The sequence below is a fragment of the Acipenser ruthenus genome, chromosome 13 (assembly GCF_902713425.1).
Source record: "Acipenser ruthenus chromosome 13, fAciRut3.2 maternal haplotype, whole genome shotgun sequence".
Lineage (NCBI taxonomy): Eukaryota > Metazoa > Chordata > Actinopteri > Acipenseriformes > Acipenseridae > Acipenser > Acipenser ruthenus.
In genome coordinates, this window is record NC_081201.1 from 15,098,665 (window position 1) to 15,119,707 (window position 21,043).

General features: G+C 50.0%; 2 non-coding genes across 2 annotated transcripts; both read left to right on the top strand.

Moving 5' to 3' along the window:
* Positions 1-9,301: 9,301 nt before the first annotated feature.
* LOC131697075 (U2 spliceosomal RNA) lies at positions 9,302-9,495 on the top strand. Its single transcript, XR_009306957.1, has one exon. It is a non-coding gene; the product is annotated as a U2 spliceosomal RNA (small nuclear RNA).
* Positions 9,496-17,043: 7,548 nt separating this feature from the next.
* On the top strand, positions 17,044-17,237 carry LOC131697076 (U2 spliceosomal RNA). Its single transcript, XR_009306958.1, has one exon. It is a non-coding gene; the product is annotated as a U2 spliceosomal RNA (small nuclear RNA).
* Positions 17,238-21,043: the final 3,806 nt, after the last annotated feature.

Sequence of the window (21,043 nt, forward strand, 5' to 3'; positions counted from 1 at the left end):
TGGGTTTTTCCCCTTCTGACTTGAATTGTTTGGTGAAATTGCCAGGGCTTAAGGAAGTGTTTGAGGTCAGTTTTAGGAACCCCCAAAAGTTACAAGAAATGTGGTCCTTTTGGGGGGAGAATAAATATCTCGCTCCATACAAAGAATTTTGTGTGGATGCACTGACAGACAGAGAAATGAAAGTTGTTACTGTCCAATTTTTCAATGAGGCTGTTAGCGACTATGATATTACAACATGGCTTAACCGCTATGGGAGGGTGTCATCAGAAGGGAGGAAAATTACAGATGAAGATGGGGTTTGGACAGGAGCCAGAAAGTGGCTGGTACGCCTTAATGTTGATCCATCGGGCATTGGAGGCGTCCGCCACATTCCAAACTCCATAGTGTTAGGGCCCAACAGAGGGCTGGTATTCTATAATGGGATGCCAAAACTCTGCAGGAAATGTGGGGAATTAGGACACCTGGCGGCCGCATGTACTGTAGTCAAGTGCAGGAACTGCGGCGCCCCCCACGAGACCAGCCACTGCAGAGAAGAGAGGCAGTGCAATTTGTGTGGAAAAAAGGGGCACCTGTTTAAGGACTGCCCCTCTTCCTATGCCAACATGGCCAGAGCCAGCAAGGCAAATACCAACAAGCCTAGGCCTGAGCAGGAAGAGGGAGCAAGTAACAAAGATCAGTCCACATCACCACCAACAGTATCCAAGACCCAGACTCCAGCACCACCATCATCACCAGCACCCCCCTCACCCCCCCGCCCCCGAGACATGTCCCGTTTTACGAGGACCCCTTCCCCCAGCCCAGAGAGAGAGTACAACAGCTACTCCACTAGCTCCTCCAGTAGCTCCTCTGATGCAGAACACGAGGCAGGGAGGGAGCCCGGACCCAGCAGCGGCCCCCCCCTGAGTAGGGCCCTCTCAGCGCCAGCACTCCCCCTCGGCTCTCGTTATGACGCCATAAGGATTGAGTCCGTGGGGGAGGAAAGCGAAAGCGACAGTGAAAGTGAGAGTGAGAAGGAGGGGAAGGGAGTGAAGAACCAGCAGAGGGTGGGGAAAAGAAAGGGTAGAGACGAGGGGGGGGAAAGAAAGAAGATCAGGATCAAAGACAGCAAGTTGCAGGTGCCCCCCATAGATCCAAAACCAGCTAATGTCCACACAAAGTCCCCAGTCTTGCCCTCGCAGGCAGAGACGGAGGCGAGTGGGACGGCTACACTGCCGCCTAGTGGGCAGGTAGCAGCCAGCCAGGGCATCCCCAGCCAGCCTTCCCAGTCGTTGGCACAAACCCTAGCACACCTCGCAGAAGAGGTGTTCACTAATGCACCGAGGGAGAGGTCGGGGTCAACACCTTCCCTGACCAGCAGTACCTCGGTAGCAATGACCCTCTTCAAGCGAAGGGCCTCCCTTCAAAGCATCCTTGACCCCCTCCCTTGTATGGGCAAAACCAGGGGCCCCCTAGAGGTCCTCCTAGATACAGCACTGGAGGACATGGGAATACCCCTGGACGCGGTAAGCCAGAAGTCTGCTAACAGCTCCAATTCAACAGACGGTAACAGCCAAAGAATGCTGTCTGTCATAACCCCCCCCCAGGACAAAGCTGACCCACACGTTCCGAGGGGCCCTGAGCAAGTTCCACCAGACTTACCTTGTGGGGAGTTGAATAGCCCCAACAACTCCAAGTACTGTGCATATAAAGACGGTGCCTTCTTGGACGAGGCAGCAGTGAGTACCTTCTCAGGGGTGATGGGAGTTGCAAATAAGCCCAAGCCCCCTCGAAGCAAGCGTAGAGCTAAGAGTAGGAAGAGTGTCCAGACCTCCCAATCATAGTCGCTATGGGGTGGACGCAACGACTCCTTTTCTTGTTAGCTACCCTGATGGCCCTGATATGTGTGTCTGTTAATGTCAGGAGCATCAGGGAGACACAAAAAAGATTTGATGTACTAAACTATCTAGCTAACTTGAAAGCAGATCTCATCTTTCTGCAGGAGTGTGGTATTTCGTCGAGCCCTGATTATAGGGACCTGAAGGAGAGTTGGACCCTGGGGGACTCCTTCTGGTCGGGCTCCAACATAGCCAGAGCCGACGGAGTAGGTATCCTGTTTAAAAACCCATTTATTACCTCCCGCAGCAGCAGGGAGGTAGAACCTGGTAGAATTCTGAGCGTGGATGTGACATACAACAACACTCCCCTCAGACTGGTCAATGTCTACGCACCCACTAACCAAAACGAAAGAGTTCAATTTTTTCCACAGCTGCGTCCACTCCTGCTGGGGAACGTACCCGTCATCGTGTCAGGTGACTTCAATTGTGCTCTGAGGGACGTAGACCGGAGCAGGCCACGCAACGACCGCTCTAGTAGAGTTTTGTCCTCCGTAATATCTGATTTCTCCCTGTGTGATGCAGGTAAGGACCTGGTGCCTCCCTTTACCTGGGTGAGCTCATCTGGGACCTCCTTCTCCCGTATAGATCTCGTCCTGCATACCAGCTCCCTTACGAAGACGGCAGTAGACACCCAGGCCGTCTTCTTCTCTGACCATAGGCTCCTGCAGGTAACATTGCAGGTCCCTCAGACCTCCCAGATGGGGTCAGGGGTCTGGAAATTAAACACCTCCTTACTCGATGACCCCTCCATAGCTGCAGCCTATAAGAGCAGGCTTGTTGAGTGGACCACTTTGCGTGACCTATTCAACTCCCCTATAGAGTGGTGGGAGATGGTCAAAATGAGAACTAAGGGTTATTTCATAGCAGCAGGCAAGAGGAAAGCAAAAGAAAGGAGGGCCAAATATAAATACCTGAATGCTGCCCTCCAGCGTCTGAGCCTGCTTCAGCTTCGGGGGTTCCCTGTAAGCGACGAGATAGCCCAGACCAAGCTAGATCTTTCAGTGCTTTGTAGGGAGGAACAACGAAAGGTCATGCACAATGCAAAAGTGCAAAAAATGGAGGAAGACGAAAAGTGTACTCGCTTCTTCTTCCAGAAAACGAGGGAGAAGCGGCACTTGATGTCCTCCATGCTCGACAGCAGGGGGAGGATAGTAGAGGATAGTGAGGGAGTGAAAAAAGTGGTAGAGAACTTCTATAGGGACCTGTATAACATCAAAGCTACAGATGACACCCTGATAGAGTGGTTCCTGAGCCAGTTGGAGCCTGACTCAGTGCGGGACGACGAGGAGGAGGAGAAGGACCCAGAACTCACGCTGGAGGAGCTCACCCAGGCGGTTAAGACCATGAACACCGGTAAGACGCCAGGTCCAGATGGCATCCCGGGTGAGTATTACCATCTTTTTTGGGACACGCTAAAAGTCCATTTAGCGGAGGTCTACAGAGCGGTCTACAGGGAGAAGCGGTTGGGCCCTTCTATGCGGGAGAGTGTAATTACTCTCCTTCATAAGAAAGGGGAAGTTAAAGATCTACGGAATTGGCGCCCAATCAGCCTCCTTTGCGTGGATTACAAGATACTAGCCAAAGCTCTGATGCTCCGGCTACAAGTACACCTCCCTTTGGTCATTGGCCCCGACCAGGCTTGTGGCGTCCCAGGGAGGTCCATCACCGATATTTTAATGTTAACAAGGGACATTCTGGCTTATTCTAGAGAACGGAACCATCCCCTCTGCCTGTTCAACCTTGACCAGGAGAAGGCGTTCGATAGGGTAAGCCATGAATATATGTACAAAGTGATGGACCAGATGAAATTCGCTCCTGGACTTAGGGAGTGGGTTAAAACCATATATACAAACATTAGTACCCGAGTCTTGGTGAACAGGCACCTGACTGGTAAAATATCTATCCAGTCAGGGGTCAGACAGGGTTGCCCACTATCCCCACTGCTATATGTCGTGTGCATTGAACCCCTCCTGCAGGCAATTCGTAGGGATACCAATATAACTGGTTTCCAGCTGCCTGGATCCAACGGGGTCCAGGTCAAAACAACAGCATATATGGACGATGTGTCACTCATTTGCACCAACACATCGTCGGTACCTCGGATTAGTAATATCCTTGAGAAGTACTGCACGGCGACCGGGGCAGTGATTAATAAGTCCAAGAGCGAAGTCTACGTGTCTAAAAATTGGCAGGTAGATAGGGAACTGTCGGACATGTACCCTGTCAAAAAGGACAAAATCAAGATTCTGGGCCTCATTTTCGAGAACAATAGCTCGGGGGCCCAGAGCTGGACGGCGGCCATTAACCAGGTCCGTAAAAAGATTGGCGGATGGAGCACAAGATCCTTAACAATGACGGGTAGAGTATTAATAACCAAGTCTATACTGTTCCCCATCCTCTCTTATGTAGGAAAAATCTTTCCCCCAGACAGGACCACCAAAAAAGTGGTGGACCGCATTATCCACCGCTTTATCTGGGGCAGCAAGATGGAGAGGGTAAAGCGAGCCACTCTGAGTAAAGCCGACAAGAAGGGAGGTAAGGGGGTCCCGGACGTTGTGCAGCTCACCCGAGTGCAGGGGCTCACGCAAACTATCAAGAACATCCAGGCCCTGGACAGGAAGGTATGTTACATGAATCGTTTCTATTTTGCCACCTGTCTCAGGGCCTTGGGCCTCTGCACTATTGATAACACCGTGCCGTACTCCTGGGACCCCCCATTGTATTATAGAACCTTAAGGGACACTATATATAAATTGGGCTTAGATAAAGCAAAATTGGCCTCCTGGGAATACAAGGCTGTAACTAAATATCTTGCCGGTTCCCAGGAAATTGAAAAAGTAGCTACTTTCTCCCTCACCCAAAGCCAAAAAATCTGGGAGAATGTGTCTCACAGCTGCCTCAGTAATGTCCAGAAGGATATAGCATGGAACACCGTCCACAGTGCACTCCCCACTCGAGCGTTCATGTTCAGGAGGGGACTAGCCCAAGTAGAAACATGCCCCTATGCAAAGTGCCGCAAGAGAGAAACACCAGCCCATATCTTCTGGGAGTGTGATGTGGCTGGCAGTGTCTGGCTCTCTGTCTCTGTCTTCCTAAACAGGTTTGCTGACACGGCCAAGATGACCGCTGAGACTGTGCTCTATGGGCCTGCGGGAGGAATCACTACCAGCACAGCTAAGTGCGTTTGGCGTGTCATCAATGTTGTCAAGCAGATCCTGTGGGAAGGCCGTAACGTCTGTGTCTATCACAAGCAGGAGCTAGACACTATCACCACGACCAGAAGGGCACAAACTCTTATCAAGGACTTTGTAATTCTGGACATCCGGACCCTCGGGAAGGACAAGGCCTGCGCGGAGTGGAGGATCGCCGGACTTCAGGACGTGAAGATGGAATAAAGGAAAAAACTGGAACCGCTAGCTCCTAGGAGCGGGACTACGGGGCACCGCTAAGCCTTTTATTTATTTTGTCATGCCAGCATTCCGCCCTTTTTAGCTGGCATGACCGTTTTTGAACGGTGCCCTGGTTTTATGTAGTCTTTTTGTTTCAGTTTTATGGATTTTGATTTGATTTATTTTGAATGTTTTATTTGATTTTTGTTTTGTTTTGTTTTATGTATCTAAAAGATTTTTAATGTTAACTATTAAAAGTTACATTTTAAGTGTTTTAAAATTTTAGAATTTTAACTCACTGTTTTATACACTGTCCCTTTTCCCCTGTCCCTGTTTTAGATCTAGTTTTATGTTCACTTTTGAACCTTTTTAGAGAGCACTCCCCGGCCCTCACAAGCACTGGTTTTTTATAGATGGTTCTTTTTTTCCAGTCACTTTTAAAACAGCACAGGTTTTTTTCATGTTGATTTTAATCTGTGTCTGTTTTAACCATGTACAAAGCACAATTGTCTTGGTGTTTTTAAATGTATTTTAAATGCTTTTAAAACAAAATGTATGTCTGTATGCATGAATGTCATCTTTAAAAGAAATGTAAAATGAATGAAAAAACGAATGGGTGTAAATGTAAAAAAATGTAAAATCTCAATAAAAGAGTATTTTACTAAAGATTTCTTCGGGGGTTCCCTGTAAGCGACGAGATAGCCCAGACCAAGCTAGATCTTTCAGTGCTTTGTAGGGAGGAACAACGAAAGGTCATGCACAATGCAAAAGTGCAAAAAATGGAGGAAGACGAAAAGTGTACTCGCTTCTTCTTCCAGAAAACGAGGGAGAAGCGGCACTTGATGTCCTCCATGCTCGACAGCAGGGGGAGGATAGTAGAGGATAGTGAGGGAGTGAAAAAAGTGGTAGAGAACTTCTATAGGGACCTGTATAACATCAAAGCTACAGATGACACCCTGATAGAGTGGTTCCTGAGCCAGTTGGAGCCTGACTCAGTGCGGGACGACGAGGAGGAGGAGAAGGACCCAGAACTCACGCTGGAGGAGCTCACCCAGGCGGTTAAGACCATGAACACCGGTAAGACGCCAGGTCCAGATGGCATCCCGGGTGAGTATTACCATCTTTTTTGGGACACGCTAAAAGTCCATTTAGCGGAGGTCTACAGAGCGGTCTACAGGGAGAAGCGGTTGGGCCCTTCTATGCGGGAGAGTGTAATTACTCTCCTTCATAAGAAAGGGGAAGTTAAAGATCTACGGAATTGGCGCCCAATCAGCCTCCTTTGCGTGGATTACAAGATACTAGCCAAAGCTCTGATGCTCCGGCTACAAGTACACCTCCCTTTGGTCATTGGCCCCGACCAGGCTTGTGGCGTCCCAGGGAGGTCCATCACCGATATTTTAATGTTAACAAGGGACATTCTGGCTTATTCTAGAGAACGGAACCATCCCCTCTGCCTGTTCAACCTTGACCAGGAGAAGGCGTTCGATAGGGTAAGCCATGAATATATGTACAAAGTGATGGACCAGATGAAATTCGCTCCTGGACTTAGGGAGTGGGTTAAAACCATATATACAAACATTAGTACCCGAGTCTTGGTGAACAGGCACCTGACTGGTAAAATATCTATCCAGTCAGGGGTCAGACAGGGTTGCCCACTATCCCCACTGCTATATGTCGTGTGCATTGAACCCCTCCTGCAGGCAATTCGTAGGGATACCAATATAACTGGTTTCCAGCTGCCTGGATCCAACGGGGTCCAGGTCAAAACAACAGCATATATGGACGATGTGTCACTCATTTGCACCAACACATCGTCGGTACCTAGGATTAGTAATATCCTTGAGAAGTACTGCACGGCGACCGGGGCAGTGATTAATAAGTCCAAGAGCGAAGTCTACGTGTCTAAAAATTGGCAGGTAGATAGGGAACTGTCGGACATGTACCCTGTCAAAAAGGACAAAATCAAGATTCTGGGCCTCATTTTCGAGAACAATAGCTCGGGGGCCCAGAGCTGGACGGCGGCCATTAACCAGGTCCGTAAAAAGATTGGCGGATGGAGCACAAGATCCTTAACAATGACGGGTAGAGTATTAATAACCAAGTCTATACTGTTCCCCATCCTCTCTTATGTAGGAAAAATCTTTCCCCCAGACAGGACCACCAAAAAAGTGGTGGACCGCATTATCCACCGCTTTATCTGGGGCAGCAAGATGGAGAGGGTAAAGCGAGCCACCCTGAGTAAAGCCGACAAGAAGGGAGGTAAGGGGGTCCCGGACGTTGTGCAGCTCACCCGAGTGCAGGGGCTCACGCAAACTATCAAGAACATCCAGGCCCTGGACAGGAAGGTATGTTACATGAATCGTTTCTATTTTGCCACCTGTCTCAGGGCCTTGGGCCTCTGCACTATTGATAACACCGTGCCGTACTCCTGGGACCCCCCATTGTATTATAGAACCTTAAGGGACACTATATATAAATTGGGCTTAGATAAAGCAAAATTGGCCTCCTGGGAATACAAGGCTGTAACTAAATATCTTGCCGGTTCCCAGGAAATTGAAAAAGTAGCTACTTTCTCCCTCACCCAAAGCCAAAAAATCTGGGAGAATGTGTCTCACAGCTGCCTCAGTAATGTCCAGAAGGATATAGCATGGAACACCGTCCACAGTGCACTCCCCACTCGAGCGTTCATGTTCAGGAGGGGACTAGCCCAAGTAGAAACATGCCCCTATGCAAAGTGCCGCAAGAGAGAAACACCAGCCCATATCTTCTGGGAGTGTGATGTGGCTGGCAGTGTCTGGCTCTCTGTCTTTGTCTTCCTAAACAGGTTTGCTGACACGGCCAAGATGACCGCTGAGACTGTGCTCTATGGGCCTGCGGGAGGAATCACTACCAGCACAGCTAAGTGCGTTTGGCGTGTCATCAATGTTGTCAAGCAGATCCTGTGGGAAGGCCGTAACGTCTGTGTCTATCACAAGCAGGAGCTAGACACTATCACCACGACCAGAAGGGCACAAACTCTTATCAAGGACTTTGTAATTCTGGACATCCGGACCCTCGGGAAGGACAAGGCCTGCGCGGAGTGGAGGATCGCCGGACTTCAGGACGTGAAGATGGAATAAAGGAAAAAACTGGAACCGCTAGCTCCTAGGAGCGGGACTACGGGGCACCGCTAAGCCTTTTATTTATTTTGTCATGCCAGCATTCCGCCCTTTTTAGCTGGCATGACCGTTTTTTCAACGGTGCCCTGGTTTTATGTAGTCTTTTTGTTTCAGTTTTATGGACTTTTATTTGATTTATGTTGAATGTTTTATTTGATTTTGTTTTGTTTTGTTTTATGTATCTTTAAGATTTTTAATGTAAACTATTAAAAGTTACATTTTAAGTGTTTTAAAATTTTAGAATTTTAACTCACTGTTCCACACACTGTCCCTTTTCCCCTGTCCCTGTTTTAGTAATATAGTTTTATGTTCACTTTTGAACTTTTAGAGAGCACTCCCCGGCCCTCACAAGCACTGGTTTTTTATAGATGGTTCTTTTTTTCCAGTCACTTTTAAAACAGCACAGGTTTTTTTCATGTTGATTTTAATCTGTGTCTGTTTTAACCATGTACAAAGCACAATTGTCTTGGTGTTTTTAAATGTATTTTAAATGCTTTTAAAACAAAATGTATGTCTGTATGCATGAATGTCATCTTTAAAAGAAATGTAAAATGAATGAAAAAACGAATGGGTGTAAATGTAAAAAATGTAAAATCTCAATAAAAGAGTATTTTACTAAAGATTTCCGTGGAGAGGAGCATTTATGAGTTCAATGCAATTTTTGGCTAGCCCTGCCCCTCGGGGTGGGGCTCGACATGGGTTTAAAAGCAGAACGAGCACAGCGGCGCCGGCCGTGTTAATAATTAGAGCCTGGCACCTTTTTTTTTCTTTTTCTTTTTTTTTTCTTTTTCCCATTTTTCCCCTCAGTCCAAGAAGCGAGTACCCCGGCAGCTCCGGCGGGCGGCCGCGCCCGGGGCGTTTGGTCAAAACCATTGTGGGCATCGCTTCTCGGCCTCTTGGCTCAGATCAAGTGTAGTATCTGTTCTTATCAGTTTAATATCTGATACGTCCCCCATAGGGGGACCCGTCTATATTAAATTGATTTTTGGAAGCAGGAGATGGAACCGGGGCTTGCTCCGTCCACTCCACGCATCGACCCGGTATTGCAGTACCTCCGGGAACGGTGCACAAGAAAGGTCAAAAAAGAGAGAGACAGACAGGCAGGCAGACAGACAGGCAGGCAGGCAGACAGACAGACAGGCAGACAGACAGGCAGACAGAGAGACAGAGAGAGCGCTAGCCAGCCTCTCCCTCTCCCTTTTTCTGGGTTGTATTTTTTCCCGCTCTTTTTGTTGTTTTTTTTTTTTTGTTTGTTTGTTTGTTTGTTCCAAATAAGGAAGGCAGGCCTGCCTAACTGATGGACAGTCTGCTCTGCTCACGCAGCAGGCCAGTGTACCCAGAAGGCCTTGCGCTCGTGGGAGGAGGAGGACGAGCGCAGCGGTAAAGCAGAAACGGAGCTGTTTAGTGGGGCAAGGAGCCCTCGCTTTCAAGGCGGCAGCAGCAGCAAAGCGCCCCTTTGCCGGGACCGAACGGCACTTGCGTTTTGGGAAGAGTTCCCTGTTTTGTTTGGTTTTGTTTGGCCTTGCCGCCGGGTAGAGGAGAAGGCCTTTGGGCCGGCCGGAAGGGCTGGGCTACCAGTAAAACCACACTCTGGCTTCTCTTCAGTTCGAATAAATCTTTCTAAGACTAAGGCTTAGAGGGTAGTGGCATTGCCCGCTCCCTCCGAGGGTCTGTGAGAGGTTTGTTCGGGTGAGGAGGAACAGAATTTTTTTTTTTATTTTTGACTGGCTTTCTTCAGCTCGGCAACTTTTTGGAAGACTAATGCTCAGTCTGGTTTTGGCTTGCCCAATCCAGGCCGAGGGTCTTTCAAGATTTTGTTGACTGTTGAGAGCAGTTTTTTCTTTTTCAGGCGGTTCCAGTTTTTTTCTTTTTCAGGCTTTTCCAGACGTTCCTGGAGTTAGAGAGAAGGAGGACCTACCATCCAGACGACCTTTGAGGACCCTTTGATGACCTAGACGACCTCATCCCCAGCCCTTGATTGTAATCGAGATCCAGACCGAGAGAGCAGCAGGCGCCCAGCAGAGGGCGCCATCTGGGAGGAGCAGAGGGCGGCCCCGGACCCCGAGGAGGCGTCACAGCCACGATTCTTCCTACGTGGTCTCGGTGCCAAGCAGCGCCCCCTACTCCGCCAGGGAAGGACACCGTTCACCTGGGGAGGGGGTCCCTCTTGCGAGGCGACCATCTCCTCAGGGACTAAAGTAATAGTTCCTTCAACTGCCCAGATTTGCTGCTTACGTTGTTTCTTTTCCGTAGAGAGAGACAACCCGGACGTCCAGAGGCTTCTCCCACCCCAATCGGAGGAGCCAGCTGAAGGATGGCGTTCCGGCCAACCCAGGAGACCAGGAGGCACAATGCGGTGCGCTTCACAAGAAACAAGCAAGATGAAACGGAACCAGGACTGACGAGACTGGAGTTCAGCCGGACCATTCTTCAGAGGGGTATGGGTTTTTCCCCTTCTGACTTGAATTGTTTGGTGAAATTGCCAGGGCTTAAGGAAGTGTTTGAGGTCAGTTTTAGGAACCCCCAAAAGTTACAAGAAATGTGGTCCTTTTGGGGGGAGAATAAATATCTCGCTCCATACAAAGAATTTTGTGTGGATGCACTGACAGACAGAGAAATGAAAGTTGTTACTGTCCAATTTTTCAATGAGGCTGTTAGCGACTATGATATTACAACATGGCTTAACCGCTATGGGAGGGTGTCATCAGAAGGGAGGAAAATTACAGATGAAGATGGGGTTTGGACAGGAGCCAGAAAGTGGCTGGTACGCCTTAATGTTGATCCATCGGGCATTGGAGGCGTCCGCCACATTCCAAACTCCATAGTGTTAGGGCCCAACAGAGGGCTGGTATTCTATAATGGGATGCCAAAACTCTGCAGGAAATGTGGGGAATTAGGACACCTGGCGGCCGCGTGTACTGTAGTCAAGTGCAGGAACTGCGGCGCCCCCCACGAGACCAGCCACTGCAGAGAAGAGAGGCAGTGCAATTTGTGTGGAAAGAAGGGGCACCTGTTTAAGGACTGCCCCTCTTCCTATGCCAACATGGCCAGAGCCAGCAAGGCAAACACGAACAAGCCTAGGCCTGAGCAGGAAGAGGGAGCAAGTAACAAAGATCAGTCCACATCACCACCAACAGTATCCAAGACCCAGACTCCAGCACCACCATCATCACCAGCACCCCCCTCACCCCCCCACCCCCGAGACATGTCCCGTTTTACGAGGACCCCTTCCCCCAGCCCAGAGAGAGAGTACAACAGCCACTCCACTAGCTCCTCCAGTAGCTCCTCTGATGCAGAACACGAGGCAGGGAGGGAGCCCGGACCCAGCAGCGGCCCCCCCCTGAGTAGGGCCCTCTCAGCGCCAGCACTCCCCCTCGGCTCTCGTTATGACGCCATAAGGATTGAGTCCGTGGGGGAGGAAAGCGAAAGCGACAGTGAAAGTGAGAGTGAGAAGGAGGGGAAGGGAGTGAAGAACCAGCAGAGGGTGGGGAAAAGAAAGGGTAGAGACGAGGGGGGGAAAAGAAAGAAGATCAGGATCAAAGACAGCAAGTTGCAGGTGGCCCCCATAGATCCAAAACCAGCTAATGTCCACACAAAGTCCCCAGTCTTGCCCTCGCAGGCAGAGACGGAGGCGAGTGGGACGGCTACACTGCCGCCTAGTGGGCAGGTAGCAGCCAGCCAGGGCATCCCCAGCCAGCCTTCCCAGTTGTTGGCACAAACCCTAGCACACCTCGCAGAAGAGGTGTTCACTAATGCACCGAGGGAGAGGTCGGGGTCAACACCTTCCCTGACCAGCAGTACCTCGGTAGCAATGACCCTCTTCAAGCGAAGGGCCTCCCTTCAAAGCATCCTTGACCCCCTCCCTTGTATGGGCAAAACCAGGGGCCCCCTAGAGGTCCTCCTAGATACAGCACTGGAGGACATGGGAATACCCCTGGACGCGGTAAGCCAGAAGTCTGCTAACAGCTCCAATTCAACAGACGGTAACAGCCAAAGAATGCTGTCTGTCATAACCCCCCCCCAGGACAAAGCTGACCCACACGTTCCGAGGGGCCCTGAGCAAGTTCCACCAGACTTACCTTGTGGGGAGTTGAATAGCCCCAACAACTCCACGTACTGTGCATATAAAGACGGTGCCTTCTTGGACGAGGCAGCAGTGAGTACCTTCTCAGGGGTGATGGGAGTTGCAAATAAGCCCAAGCCCCCTCGAAGCAAGCGTAGAGCTAAGAGTAGGAAGAGTGTCCCGACCTCCCAATCATAGTCGCTATGGGGTGGACGCAGCGACTCCTTTTCTTGTTAGCTACCCTGATGGCCCTGATATGTGTGTCTGTTAATGTCAGGAGCATCAGGGAGACACAAAAAAGATTTGATGTACTAAACTATCTAGCTAACTTGAAAGCAGATCTCATCTTTCTGCAGGAGTGTGGTATTTCGTCGAGCCCTGATTATAGGGACCTGAAGGAGAGTTGGACCCTGGGGGACTCCTTCTGGTCGGGCTCCAACATAGCCAGAGCCGACGGAGTAGGTATCCTGTTTAAAAACCCATTTATTACCTCCCGCAGCAGCAGGGAGGTAGAACCTGGTAGAATTCTGAGCGTGGATGTGACATACAACAACACTCCCCTCAGACTGGTCAATGTCTACGCACCCACTAACCAAAACGAAAGAGTTCAATTTTTTCCACAGCTGCGTCCACTCCTGCTGGGGAACGTACCCGTCATCGTGTCAGGTGACTTCAATTGTGCTCTGAGGGACGTAGACCGGAGCAGGCCACGCAACGACCGCTCTAGTAGAGTTTTGTCCTCCGTAATATCTGATTTCTCCCTGTGTGATGCAGGTAAGGACCTGGTGCCTCCCTTTACCTGGGTGAGCTCATCTGGGACCTCCTTCTCCCGTATAGATCTCGTCCTGCATACCAGCTCCCTTACGAAGACGGCAGTAGACACCCAGGCCGTCTTCTTCTCTGACCATAGGCTCCTGCAGGTAACATTGCAGGTCCCTCAGACCTCCCAGATGGGGTCAGGGGTCTGGAAATTAAACACCTCCTTACTCGATGACCCCTCCATAGCTGCAGCCTATAAGAGCAGGCTTGTTGAGTGGACCACTTTGCGTGACCTATTCAACTCCCCTATAGAGTGGTGGGAGATGGTCAAAATGAGAACTAAGGGTTATTTCATAGCAGCAGGCAAGAGGAAAGCAAAAGAAAGGAGGGCCAAATATAAATACCTGAATGCTGCCCTCCAGCGTCTGAGCCTGCTTCAGCTTCGGGGGTTCCCTGTAAGCGACGAGATAGCCCAGACCAAGCTAGATCTTTCAGTGCTTTGTAGGGAGGAACAACGAAAGGTCATGCACAATGCAAAAGTGCAAAAAATGGAGGAAGACGAAAAGTGTACTCGCTTCTTCTTCCAGAAAACGAGGGAGAAGCGGCACTTGATGTCCTCCATGCTCGACAGCAGGGGGAGGATAGTAGAGGATAGTGAGGGAGTGAAAAAAGTGGTAGAGAACTTCTATAGGGACCTGTATAACATCAAAGCTACAGATGACACCCTGATAGAGTGGTTCCTGAGCCAGTTGGAGCCTGACTCAGTGCGGGACGAGGAGGAGGAGGAGAAGGACCCAGAACTCACGCTGGAGGAGCTCACCCAGGCGGTTAAGACCATGAACACCGGTAAGACGCCAGGTCCAGATGGCATCCCGGGTGAGTATTACCATCTTTTTTGGGACACGCTAAAAGTCCATTTAGCGGAGGTCTACAGAGCGGTCTACAGGGAGAAGCGGTTGGGCCCTTCTATGCGGGAGAGTGTAATTACTCTCCTTCATAAGAAAGGGGAAGTTAAAGATCTACGGAATTGGCGCCCAATCAGCCTCCTTTGCGTGGATTACAAGATACTAGCCAAAGCTCTGATGCTCCGGCTACAAGTACACCTCCCTTTGGTCATTGGCCCTGACCAGGCTTGTGGCGTCCCAGGGAGGTCCATCACGGATATTTTAATGTTAACAAGGGACATTCTGGCTTATTCTAGAGAACGGAACCATCCCCTCTGCCTGTTCAACCTTGACCAGGAGAAGGCGTTCGATAGGGTAAGCCATGAATATATGTACAAAGTGATGGACCAGATGAAATTCGCTCCTGGACTTAGGGAGTGGGTTAAAACCATATATACAAACATTAGTACCCGAGTCTTGGTGAACAGGCACCTGACTGGTAAAATATCTATCCAGTCAGGGGTCAGACAGGGTTGCCCACTATCCCCACTGCTATATGTCGTGTGCATTGAACCCCTCCTGCAGGCAATTCGTAGGGATACCAATATAACTGGTTTCCAGCTGCCTGGATCCAACGGGGTCCAGGTCAAAACAACAGCATATATGGACGATGTGTCGCTCATTTGCACCAACACATCGTCGGTACCTCGGATTAGTAATATCCTTGAGAAGTACTGCACGGCGACCGGGGCAGTGATTAATAAGTCCAAGAGCGAAGTCTACGTGTCTAAAAATTGGCAGGTAGATAGGGAACTGTCGGACATGTACCCTGTCAAAAAGGACAAAATCAAGATTCTGGGCCTCATTTTCGAGAACAATAGCTCGGGGGCCCAGAGCTGGACGGCGGCCATTAACCAGGTCCGTAAAAAGATTGGCGGATGGAGCACAAGATCCTTAACAATGACGGGTAGAGTATTAATAACCAAGTCTATACTGTTCCCCATCCTCTCTTATGTAGGAAAAATCTTTCCCCCAGACAGGACCACCAAAAAAGTGGTGGACCGCATTATCCACCGCTTTATCTGGGGCAGCAAGATGGAGAGGGTAAAGCGAGCCACTCTGAGTAAAGCCGACAAGAAGGGAGGTAAGGGGGTCCCGGACGTTGTGCAGCTCACCCGAGTGCAGGGGCTCACGCAAACTATCAAGAACATCCAGGCCCTGGACAGGAAGGTATGTTACATGAATCGTTTCTATTTTGCCACCTGTCTCAGGGCCTTGGGCCTCTGCACTATTGATAACACTGTGCCGTACTTCTGGGACCCCCCATTGTATTATAGAACCTTAAGGGACACTATATATAAATTGGGCTTAGATAAAGCAAAATTGGCCTCCTGGGAATACAAGGCTGTAACTAAATATCTTGCCGGTTCCCAGGAAATTGAAAAAGTAGCTACTTTCTCCCTCACCCAAAGCCAAAAAATCTGGGAGAATGTGTCTCACAGCTGCCTCAGTAATGTCCAGAAGGATATAGCATGGAACACCGTCCACAGTGCACTCCCCACTCGAGCGTTCATGTTCAGGAGGGGACTAGCCCAAGTAGAAACATGCCCCTATGCAAAGTGCCGCAAGAGAGAAACACCAGCCCATATCTTCTGGGAGTGTGATGTGGCTGGCAGTGTCTGGCTCTCTGTCTCTGTCTTCCTAAACAGGTTTGCTGACACGGCCAAGATGACCGCTGAGACTGTGCTCTATGGGCCTGCGGGAGGAATCACTACCAGCACAGCTAAGTGCGTTTGGCGTGTCATCAATGTTGTCAAGCAGATCCTGTGGGAAGGCCGTAACGTCTGTGTCTATCACAAGCAGGAGCTAGACACTATCACCACGACCAGAAGGGCACAAACTCTTATCAAGGACTTTGTAATTCTGGACATCCGGACCCTCGGGAAGGACAAGGCCTGCGCGGAGTGGAGGATCGCCGGACTTCAGGACGTGAAGATGGAATAAAGGAAAAAACTGGAACCGCTAGCTCCTAGGAGCGGGACTACGGGGCACCGCTAAGCCTTTTATTTATTTTGTCATGCCAGCATTCCGCCCTTTTTAGCTGGCATGACCGTTTTTCAACGGTGCCCTGGTTTTATGTAGTCTTTTTGTTTCAGTTTTATGGACCTTTGATTTAATTTGAATGTTTTATTTGATTTTGTTTTGTTTTGTTTTATGTATCTTTAAGATTTTTAATGTAAACTATTAAAAGTTACATTTTAAGTGTTTTAAAATTTTAGAATTTTAACTCACTGTTTATACACTGTCCCTTTTCCCCTGTCCCTGTTTTAGATCTAGGTTTATGTTCACTTTTGAACCTTTTAGAGAGCACTCCCCGGCCCTCACAAGCACTGGTTTTTTATAGATGGTTCTTTTTTTCCAGTCACTTTTAAAACAGCACAGGTTTTTTTCATGTTGATTTTAATCTGTGTCTGTTTTAACCATGTACAAAGCACAATTGTCTTGGTGTTTTTAAATGTATTTTAAATGCTTTTAAAACAAAATGTATGTCTGTATGCATGAATGTCATCTTTAAAAGAAATGTAAAATGAATGAAAAAACGAATGGGTGTAAATGTAAAAAATGTAAAATCTCAATAAAAGAGTATTTTACTAAAGATTTCCGTGGAGAGGAGCATTTATGAGTTCAATGCAATTTTTGGCTAGCCCTGCCCCTCGGGGTGGGGCTCGACATGGGTTTAAAAGCAGAACGAGCACAGCGGCGCCGGCCGTGTTAATAATTAGAGCCTGGCACCTTTTTTTTTCTTTTTCTTTTTTTTTTCTTTTTCCCATTTTTCCCCTCAGTCCAAGAAGCGAGTACCCCGGCAGCTCCGGCGGGCGGCCGCGCCCGGGGCGTTTGGTCAAAACCATTGTGGGCATCGCTTCTCGGCCTCTTGGCTCAGATCAAGTGTAGTATCTGTTCTTATCAGTTTAATATCTGATACGTCCCCCATAGGGGGACCCGTCTATATTAAATTGATTTTTGGAAGCAGGAGATGGAACCGGGGCTTGCTCCGTCCACTCCACGCATCGACCCGGTATTGCAGTACCTCCGGGAACGGTGCACAAGAAAGGTCAAAAAAGAGAGAGACAGACAGGCAGGCAGGCAGACAGACAGGCAGGCAGGCAGGCAGACAGACAGACAGGCAGACAGACAGGCAGACAGAGAGACAGAGAGACAGAGAGAGCGCTAGCCAGCCTCTCCCTCTCCCTTTTTCTGGGTTGTATTTTTTCCCGCTCTTTTTGTTGTTTTTTTTTTTTTTTTTTTTTTTTTTTGTTTGTTTGTTTGTTTGTTCCAAATAAGGAAGGCAGGCCTGCCTAACTGATGGACAGTCTGCTCTGCTCACGCAGCAGGCCAGTGTACCCAGAAGGCCTTGCGCTCGTGGGAGGAGGAGGACGAGCGCAGCGGTAAAGCAGAAACGGAGCTGTTTAGTGGGGCAAGGAGCCCTCGCTTTCAAGGCGGCAGCAGCAGCAGCAAAGCGCCCCTTTGCCGGGACCGAACGGCACTTGCGTTTTGGGAAGAGTTCCCTGTTTTGTTTGGTTTTGTTTGGCCTTGCCGCCGGGTAGAGGAGAAGGCCTTTGGGCCGGCCGGAAGGGCTGGGCTACCAGTAAAACCACACTCTGGCTTCTCTTCAGTTCGAATAAATCTTTCTAAGACTAAGGCTTAGAGGGTAGTGGCATTGCCCGCTCCCTCCGAGGGTCTGTGAGAGGTTTGTTCGGGTGAGGAGGAACAGAATTTTTTTTTTATTTTTGACTGGCTTTCTTCAGCTCGGCAACTTTTTGGAAGACTAATGCTCAGTCTGGTTTTGGCTTGCCCAATCCAGGCCGAGGGTCTTTCAAGATTTTGTTGACTGTTGAGAGCAGTTTTTTCTTTTTCAGGCGGTTCCAGTTTTTTTCTTTTTCAGGCTTTTCCAGACGTTCCTGGAGTTAGAGAGAAGGAGGACCTACCATCCAGACGACCTTTGAGGACCCTTTGATGACCTAGACGACCTCATCCCCAGCCCTTGATTGTAATCGAGATCCAGACCGAGAGAGCAGCAGGCGCCCAGCAGAGGGCGCCATCTGGGAGGAGCAGAGGGCAGCCCCGGACCCCGAGGAGGCGTCACAGCCACGATTCTTCCTACGTGGTCTCGGTGCCAAGCAGCGCCCCCTACTCCGCCAGGGAAGGACACCGTTCACCTGGGGAGGGGGTCCCTCTTGCGAGGCGACCATCTCCTCAGGGACTAAAGTAATAGTTCCTTCAACTGCCCAGATTTGCTGCTTACGTTGTCTCTTTTCCGTAGAGAGAGACAACCCGGACGTCCAGAGGCTTCTCCCACCCCAATCGGAGGAGCCAGCTGAAGGATGGCGTTCCGGCCAACCCAGGAGACCAGGAGGCACAATGCGGTGCGCTTCACAAGGACCCAGCAAGATGAAACGGAACCAGGACTGACGAGACTGGAGTTCAGCCGGACCATTCTTCAGAGGGGTATGGGTTTTTCCCCTTCTGACTTGAATTGTTTGGTGAAATTGCCAGGGCTTAAGGAAGTGTTTGAGGTCAGTTTTAGGAACCCCCAAAAGTTACAAGAAATGTGGTCCTTTTGGGGGGAGAATAAATATCTCGCTCCATACAAAGAATTTTGTGTGGATGCACTGACAGACAGAGAAATGAAAGTTGTTACTGTCCAATTTTTCAATGAGGCTGTTAGCGACTATGATATTACAACATGGCTTAACCGCTATGGGAGGGTGTCATCAGAAGGGAGGAAAATTACAGATGAAGATGGGGTTTGGACAGGAGCCAGAAAGTGGCTGGTACGCCTTAATGTTGATCCATCGGGCATTGGAGGCGTCCGCCACATTCCAAACTCCATAGTGTTAGGGCCCAACAGAGGGCTGGTATTCTATAATGGGATGCCAAAACTCTGCAGGAAATGTGGGGAATTAGGACACCTGGCGGCCGCATGTACTGTAGTCAAGTGCAGGAACTGCGGCGCCCCCCACGAGACCAGCCACTGCAGAGAAGAGAGGCAGTGCAATTTGTGTGGAAAGAAGGGGCACCTGTTTAAGGACTGCCCCTCTTCCTATGCCAACATGGCCAGAGCCAGCAAGGCAAACACAAACAAGCCTAGGCCTGAGCAGGAAGAGGGAGCAAGTAACAAAGATCAGTCCACATCACCACCAACAGTATCCAAGACCCAGACTCCAGCACCACCATCATCACCAGCACCCCCCTCACCCCCCTGCCCCCGAGACATGTCCCGTTTTACGAGGACCCCTTCCCCCAGCCCAGAGAGAGAGTACAACAGCTACTCCACTAGCTCCTCCAGTAGCTCCTCTGATGCAGAACACGAGGCAGGGAGGGAGCCCGGACCCAGCAGCGGCCTCCCCCTGAGTAGGGCCCTCTCAGCGCCAGCACTCCCCCTCGGCTCTCGTTATGACGCCATAAGGATTGAGTCCGTGGGGGAGGAAAGCGAAAGCGACAGTGAAAGTGAGAGTGAGAAGGAGGGGAAGGGAGTGAAGAACCAGCAGAGGGTGGGGAAAAGAAAGGGTAGAGACGAGGGGGGGAAAAGAAAGAAGATCAGGATCAAAGACAGCAAGTTGCAGGTGGCCCCCATAGATCCAAAACCAGCTAATGTCCACACAAAGTCCCCAGTCTTGCCCTCGCAGGCAGAGACGGAGGCGAGTGGGACGGCTACACTGCCGCCTAGTGGGCAGGTAGCAGCCAGCCAGGGCATCCCCAGCCAGCCTTCCCAGTCGTTGGCACAAACCCTAGCACACCTCGCAGAAGAGGTGTTCACTAATGCACCGAGGGAGAGGTCGGGGTCAACACCTTCCCTGACCAGCAGTACCTCGGTAGCAATGACCCTCTTCAAGCGAAGGGCCTCCCTTCAAAGCATCCTTGACCCCCTCCCTTGTATGGGCAAAACCAGGGGCCCCCTAGAGGTCCTCCTAGATACAGCACTGGAGGACATGGGAATACCCCTGGACGCGGTAAGCCAGAAGTCTGCTAACAGCTCCAATTCAACAGACGGTAACAGCCAAAGAATGCTGTCTGTCATAACCCCCCCCCAGGACAAAGCTGACCCACACGTTCCGAGGGGCCCTGAGCAAGTTCCACCAGACTTACCTTGTGGGGAGTTGAATAGCCCCAACAACTCCACGTACTGTGCATATAAAGACGGTGCCTTCTTGGACGAGGCAGCAGTGAGTACCTTCTCAGGGGTGATGGGAGTTGCAAATAAGCCCAAGCCCCCTCGAAGCAAGCGTAGAGCTAAGAGTAGGAAGAGTGTCCCGACCTCCCAATCATAGTCGCTATGGGGTGGACGCAGCGACTCCTTTTCTTGTTAGCTACCCTGATGGCCCTGATATGTGTGTCTGTTAATGTCAGGAGCATCAGGGAGACACAAAAAAGATTTGATGTACTAAACTATCTAGCTAACTTGAAAGCAGATCTCATCTTTCTGCAGGAGTGTGGTATTTCGTCGAGCCCTGATTATAGGGACCTGAAGGAGAGTTGGACCCTGGGGGACTCCTTCTGGTCGGGCTCCAACATAGCCAGAGCCGACGGAGTAGGTATCCTGTTTAAAAACCCATTTATTACCTCCCGCAGCAGCAGGGAGGTAGAACCTGGTAGAATTCTGAGCGTGGATGTGACATACAACAACACTCCCCTCAGACTGGTCAATGTCTACGCACCCACTAACCAAAACGAAAGAGTTCAATTTTTTCCACAGCTGCGTCCACTCCTGCTGGGGAACGTACCCGTCATCGTGTCAGGTGACTTCAATTGTGCTCTGAGGGACGTAGACCGGAGCAGGCCACGCAACGACCGCTCTAGTAGAGTTTTGTCCTCCGTAATATCTGATTTCTCCCTGTGTGATGCAGGTAAGGACCTG